Source organism: Abramis brama (assembly GCF_963993115.1).
Source record: "Abramis brama genome assembly, chromosome: 5".
Lineage (NCBI taxonomy): Eukaryota > Metazoa > Chordata > Actinopteri > Cypriniformes > Leuciscidae > Abramis > Abramis brama.
The window spans coordinates 21,115,459-21,122,772 of NC_139967.1; the positions used below are offsets into that span (position 1 = coordinate 21,115,459).

At 37.0% G+C, this 7,314-nt stretch overlaps 1 long non-coding RNA gene across 1 annotated transcript; it reads left to right on the plus strand.

The window, feature by feature from the left end:
• The first annotated feature begins 420 nt into the window (after nt 1-420).
• On the plus strand, nt 421-2,086 carry LOC311084014. The gene is made up of 3 exons (XR_014606408.1): nt 421-495; nt 591-701; nt 1,947-2,086. It is a non-coding gene; the product is annotated as an uncharacterized lncRNA (long non-coding RNA).
• Nucleotides 2,087-7,314: the final 5,228 nt, after the last annotated feature.

Consider the following 7,314-nt stretch of genomic DNA (forward strand, 5'->3'; position numbering starts at 1 on the left):
ACTATTTCTAAGTTTTTCCATATTATATTTCATTTAATCTTTATTTAATTAATCATTAAAGTTTTAATGGTCAATTAAAAAAAATGTTTAGTAGCTTTAGTTAACAATAATGACACTAATCTACCACATAAACTGGAAAACTCTTTATTTTTTATTTTTTTTCTGTTTTTCTTAATGCCTTTTATTCTCTACTAGCTACCTATAAAAAAATTATGTATTTGCTATTACTATGTATAAGAAAAAAAAGCCTAGTTTTTAAGTTGAGCTATTTTATGGTTACAAACTATGTCTTAAAATGTTCAAGGATCCATATTTGGCTCCCGGAGCCCCAGGCTTTCTTTAAGCATGCTGAGGAACATCTACTCAATGTTACCTTCATGCTCGAGGCTCTGTTCATCTTAATCACCACTCCCTGCATGCCCCCAACCCCCCATCCTTCGTCTCCGTCCTCTCTTTGTCCTCACACGGCCCCTGGAATATTGCTTCAACTGCCTTGTATAAACCAAATAATCTCACAGTAAAGTGAATATTTATGTGACAGAGCTCATTATCATTGTTGATGTCATTGTAAGTCCTCCTTCTGTCTGCAGGCTGAAGAAAGGAGCGCAGGAGGAGGAGGAGAGAAGGATGCGGAGAGCTGCAGACCACCCATCTGAGCGGCTGTCTTGGCTGCCGTAAAGGATTGTAATTTTCAGCCCAAAGTGAGTCATCATTCCTCTGTTTTTGCGCAATTGCTGCATCTGGCTTTCATTAGGGTCATTTCAGGAAATAAACATGCTTTGTGTATGACGTCTAACATCTTTCTGGTTTGGTTCTGTAAACATTAGCATGTGTGGTACTAGCTGGGCTGCAGAAACATCTGGCAGCTCTTTTATTTAACACAATAGATAAATATTGAATTGCTGAGTCTAAATGATATGGTTATTGTTAGTCAAGACTCTGTTTACTGTGTGCTTATTTTAAATGATAATAGCATGTGAACCACAGCCTTGGTTCATAAAACCATTAAAACAATAATAATAATTGAATGCCAGTTTAAACTGATGTGATGAGAGTAAAATTACTGTACACAGAGGTAAAAAAAACATTTTCACTATTTTCACAAAAAAAAAACACTCCTGCTTTATTAACACTTCAAGAGGTATATCCAGAAAGGGCTAATATAAAGTTGAAATCTTTACTAAACAAAAGATTGCTGTGCTTTCTGCTCAGATTTGATGCTTGTGAACACCCTGTTTGTTGTGCTGTTTTTGAAAGTTTCATATTCATATATGAGTGTATTGAAATGGGCTTTATCTTATAAAATACACCAATATTCATTTAATTTAATTGCTTAAAGTAATTGCATGAATCAATCAACTTATCCATGTAATCAGGAGGTAAGTCTGCGGTCTCCCAGAAGTACATCACCAAACCTCAAATGTCTGCTAAAATGTCTCAAATTCCCTTCAGTTATCTCAGACACAAAGGCATGCAGGCAAGAGGCGTTAACAATGAGTTCAGAGCATGTAAACACAGTTATGTAAGGATCTAATGATTTACATTTATATCCATGTAATGGAGTATAAAATGTTATCGATATTAAAGACTGAATCGGTCGATATTGGGTGTTTAATTGTGCATTCTCATTTTCCCCTTTTTAACATTTAGATCAAATTTGCTGTCATCTAAAGTTATCTTTAAAAACACAAATTATTTAATAACAGTTAAATGTAGTTTTTCAGCAAATCCAATTTTCATACTGTACATTCAAATTTACTTGTAGCATGACTTTTAGTACAGTCAGCATCATCTGACTGCACACCTAGGTATTTTGATACAAGTCTTTTACCCAGAGTTCTTGTAAACCGCAGTCCACATTAGTGTAAAGTTAATTGTTATGAGGTGCAGATTATCTGTGATGCCATCAAACGACACTGCTGAATGTGTTATGTTTCTTTCCCCAGGCTGGATAATGGTCCGAGAGATGTACTCATGACACCACCGAGGCTTCAGCAACAATAGCGACAATGATCAGAGTCACACCCAGGATTCACAGGGTGGGAGAATACAGCTTCACTGATCTTTGATTAGGGCAAAATGGAGACTTTATTAGCTTCTGATATTCTATCTGTTGATAATGTGAGTTCAAAGCAAAGCAAGTAAGGTGTGGTACTGCATTTTTTAGATAAACACTCATCACTGATACCATATTCCAGTTTTTTGTCATATTTTTAACCAACACTAAGAATCTGACAGAAATATTACTGACCATGTTTCAATATTTTGCACTACACTTACTATTGACCTTGTAACCTAGTGACCTTTCAGTAATTCTGTTGCAGACCTCAGTCTAGCTCTGATCCATTTGTGGTCTGCAATGCACATGCTACAACAATTTGACTCATAGTCCCTCTGCCTTTTCTTGTCTCAATGTTTCCTTTTCAGTTTTCAGCTTGTACTCCACCTTGTAATTGTCACTACCTCCAGGCGAGGGTTTGAACAAAGCATTCCTAGGAAAGACAGACCTAAGTCTAAATTTACTTTCTCACGCTCTCTTTTTCTTTCTCTTTTCACACAGACACGCTCTCTCTATTTGCCATCATATGTTGACTCCAACTGAATCCTTAAAGGAGCCGTATGTAAGATTGTGGCCAAAACTGGTACTGCAATCACTTTCAAATTACTGTAGAGCGGTGTATCCCCTCCCCCTCCCCCTCCCCCCTGACTCGAGGTTGCCAGATAGGCTGCAGGATCCAGCAGGAACGTAGGCTGACACGTTTGTAGCTGCAGCTGTGGTAACTAGAGCTGAGCTGGCAACCCGGATGCCGAAACACAACTGACTTCGTGATTGGTAGATAGGTGGAGGGTGGCGCTTCAGGCCAAAACACAACATGACAACATCAACATCAGTTGAGGGCTGCAACTTCACTTTTTAAATGACAATATCCTGGCCGGACTACTGTTGTCAGTGATATAAGTATTTGAAATGAACATCATTTCTTAATGTCTAGTGACATATCAGGGCCATTTTATGATTAATTGAAATACATTTCTTACATACAGCTCCTTTAAATGACAGCCAGTGCTTGAATGAGTAAAGGCCTCTACACTGCAGACATGTGCTTCAGTGTGTACCTGATAAAAGGTTATATCATTTAGGAAGAAAGTTTTTTAAGCAATTTGTATCTGACGACATTCTCAACAATGGGTTGTGCTATTTGCACGCAGTTGATTGATATGTGGAGTGTTTCTGCCTCACAAAGAGGCCAAACATCGATGGACATGTCCCATTTGCCAGAGAATTCTCAGCAGGACTACCACAGACTCTCAGGCCTCCACTACACTTCCTCTTTCTCTGACGCGGAGGACTGCTGCGATGACATCACAAATACAAGCTCGTCCTCCTCCTCGGACTATCTCGGAATAGACTGTTGACACTTGTAGTTTTGTACTATTGCAGGTTACTGACACCTTTTGCCAAATATTGCCATTCCCTTTGGCTTTAAATTCAGTCACTCACCTAATGTCAATGAAATACGCTGAGGCCATGACACGTCTATATTAATTCGGATACATTTGAAAACGACATTTTCTTTTCAAAACGCTCTCTGTCCACACTAGTGTTTTCCAAAAGTTTTTCATCCACGCTGAAACACCGGAAAACGCTATATTCACCTTGCTGTGCATGCGTAAAACCTCATAATAGCTCACTGAGATGATACAGATGGAACAGATATAAATTTATCACGCTATTCTTCTGGCAGGATCATTTTATTTGGCAAGATATCTCACCATTCACTGATGCATCCAGGTCGCACTCAGTCACCATTAGGCTATATGTTTGGTCTAAAATCAAACTGCTCTCATGTTTTGTCACAGGACAGCAATTGCGGACAGTACAGTTTCTGTTATCTATGATATGAAGAGTGTACAAAGTGACATATCTTTTTATAACTGTGAAAGTGAATAGCACATTACAGGCTATTTCCCAGAACACAGTTCCACACTACAACACGAAAACGGCATTTTCGAATGTATCCACTTGGGAAAGCGTTTTCAAAAAGCTCTGTTTTTGCCAGACAAAAACGCTGTTTTAGTGTGGACAGAAGGCCAAAACGGAGAGAAAAATATGCATTGGACAAGGCCTTAGTCTGCCCGAATTAAACCTTGTGTCTTGACTATGTGAAAAGGGTTCTGCTCTCATTATGTCCACAATGTTTCACAATGTAGTTCCTACTCCAATTTGAGCAATAACCCAATTTAGTTCCTACTCTATCATTATCAGGGAAAAACTATAATATAATTATATTATAGAATCACCCTTATTTTTATCATTGTGGATGGAAATTCTGTTTGGAAATATGAATGTACATTCTAAAAAATAAAGCATTCAATTATGTGAAAATTTTAATGCTGTTGGTTTCTTGTGGGAGGAACAAAATCATTCACAGTGAATATTGTGATGAATTTATAGTGTTTTAAGGTGTGGTAAGATTTACTGTTGTTTGGTAAATTTGCACAGAGGCAATCCAGCAATTTTAAAAGGAATCCATGCGATCTAGAATTTCACGTTAAGTAAAAAAATTGCACTTGCAGAATTTGCAACGGAAATTTGCTTTGGCATAGATCTGGCCCAAATAAACAGCTGAAGTGTGGCCCAAGTTAGATTGTGTTTGCCTGCCCAAATCTGGTCCACTTCTTAGCCGGAACTAAACCAAAACAGTGCCATAATTCCACCCAAAGTAAGCCAAATGCTAAAAACAATATTTGGACCATATGGGAACCTTATATGTAATTCTTGTTTGGTTGAGTTCTGTAAAGGGCGGGTGGCCCAAATGTGGCTGACAGACCCAAAGCCATTATTTAACCACATTTATACCACACCTTTTTTTTTATTTTTTTTTTATATCCATTAAACAGTAAATCAAACAGTCTTACACATAAAAAACTGTATCAGTCTTTTTTTATTTATTTATTAATAATACCATCTTAAAATTAAAAGAAGTGTGCTAATGTTGCAGTCACATAGAAATCCACCAATAGGAGCTCAAGAAAAAATGCAAAAAAAGAAGAAAGCAACCAATAGCGTAGTTGAATAGGCTGAGGTGTGGACTCTCACAAACCTGCCGCACATGACTAGCAGCAGGTTACATGTGTTTTTCCAAGTATGAACCAAATATTAAATATTAATGGTGTGCCATAGCCATATCACATATGATCCTCAGTTGTGTACTGTCATCTGGGCCATATACCACAATACAAATGATGATCCAAAAGAAAATTCCCTCCAATTCTAAAGCCATGGCAAAACATGGTGAAAATTTGGCCCACATGAGCTCAGCCATGCCCTATAGGCCAGATGTGCCGACTGTCTTCCACATTTGTCCCAAAAGTTCTTGCTATAAAGCTTATTGTTGCTTCATACACAATATTGACAATAGACATTGGACCTTTTTTTCCTGCAAAATTTCAGTAATTTTTCCTATTCATTTCTTATTATCCAAGAGTATCATTTTAAAGCTCAGTTTCTAACATTTTAAAGCTGCGCTGCTTAAACCATTATAAAAGTCTATATCTATATAAAGTCAAATGGGTTTAATACTGATTAATTCCCATCAAGGCTTCTGTGTTGCTACAGTTAATTGATTTAAGATCTGATTTAAAGATTTCAAGTAAAGTAATTAATACTATTGTTGAAATAAAAGAGTTTATGTAATAACGAGCAATGCTTGCAGCTGTGGCAATAGAAAATTATATTGACTAGAAATGCTGTCTACAGTAAGACTTTTGAAGAACAGAGGGTGGAAAGTAACAGCCTGGTTGAAATAAAGAAACTTGAACTGATGTTTGTTTCTTTTTCCATTTATTATCCTTGTTTATCTCCACAATACACCTTATTCGAGAGCTAAAACAAACAAACAAAACAATATTGGTATTTACAAGGAATTAACATTCATACAAAATGAAAAGAAACAATTGGCTATTCAACAACAAAATTATAGGACTAACATCTAATGTAAACAACTTTAAAGTTACTCGTAAATCAAAAATAAACACATAAAACAAGCATAAAGGCAAGATATACCACATACAAATGCATAACTATACATGGCTAACCTTGTTCTCTTTTTAACCATGTACTAAAACAGCCAAAGATGAAAATACAAAAATAAAACAACAAACAGCAACTAAATGCCCTAAATTTATGCTCTTAAATTCCTTTTATTTTCTAATTTAACTGTGACCATTTGTCTCCGTCTATGAGTGATCTCTCTCCTTCTACCCTTCGCTCTCCCGTCTCTTTCCATACAACTACATTTCAGATTAAAAGTCTATATAGGCATAATAACTTAAAGAGGGCAAAATAACATTTAAAAAAAATAAAATAAACTAATATTACTAATAAGAAAATATAGAATTATTAAACATTATATTAGACTAATATTTTAAACCAAGTCTTTACAAAGGAGGCTACAGTCCTATTTGCGGAATCCAAAGTCATCTTGATTTAATCTCATTTATAGTTAGTTCTTACCTTGATGTCCAGTTTTCTCATGACAATTCGTGATCAGGAGTTTTATAAGATTGTGTTCCTTTGGAATTATCACTAGATATTTAACGAAGTTAAGAACAGAAGCTTCACAATGTCTTCTTCCCACCTTAAGCAATCTGTCATGGTCTACAAAAGCTTCAAGATAGTGTAGCCTGTTGCTGCGTGGGAGTTTTTAAGTCCTTGATGATGATGTGCTAAGCATTCACACGCTCTACTACTGTACTGTGGTCACTCGATTTGTCCTTCCTGACTCGATGAAGTAGGTACACAACTGCTTGGATGACTTGGGACCATGAAGACAACCTTGTGAGACAGTTGGATAAACAGGAATACTCTACTGTTTGTGTATTCAGTGATTAAGCTTTCTTGACCTCTGGGTCTCCAATTGGAAGTTGTATGTTAACATCCACAGAGGGAGGTATGTGCCTTTCCCATAAGTATATTAAACCCTGTATATTCTCGATCCCAAGTTACGAGCACTGGCCATACCCGCTCATGCTTGCGTCCGAGAAGTTAGGAATCTTTCTTTTTGTAATTATCCCAAAGCCAGCAGGCACAATACAACGAGGTACCTTGATCTTCTCTGAGTTTGCAAGATCGGCCTTCCAATGCTCCCACCTTGGCCGTAAAACATCAGGTAAGCGATCATTCCAGCCCATGCCATCTCTGATCATTTCTTCAAGCACAGCTTTTCCTTTGAGCTAGAATGGAGTGAGAAACACTACGGGATCAAAAAACGATGACACAGTAGACAGTATGCCTTTACGGGTTGCTGGCTG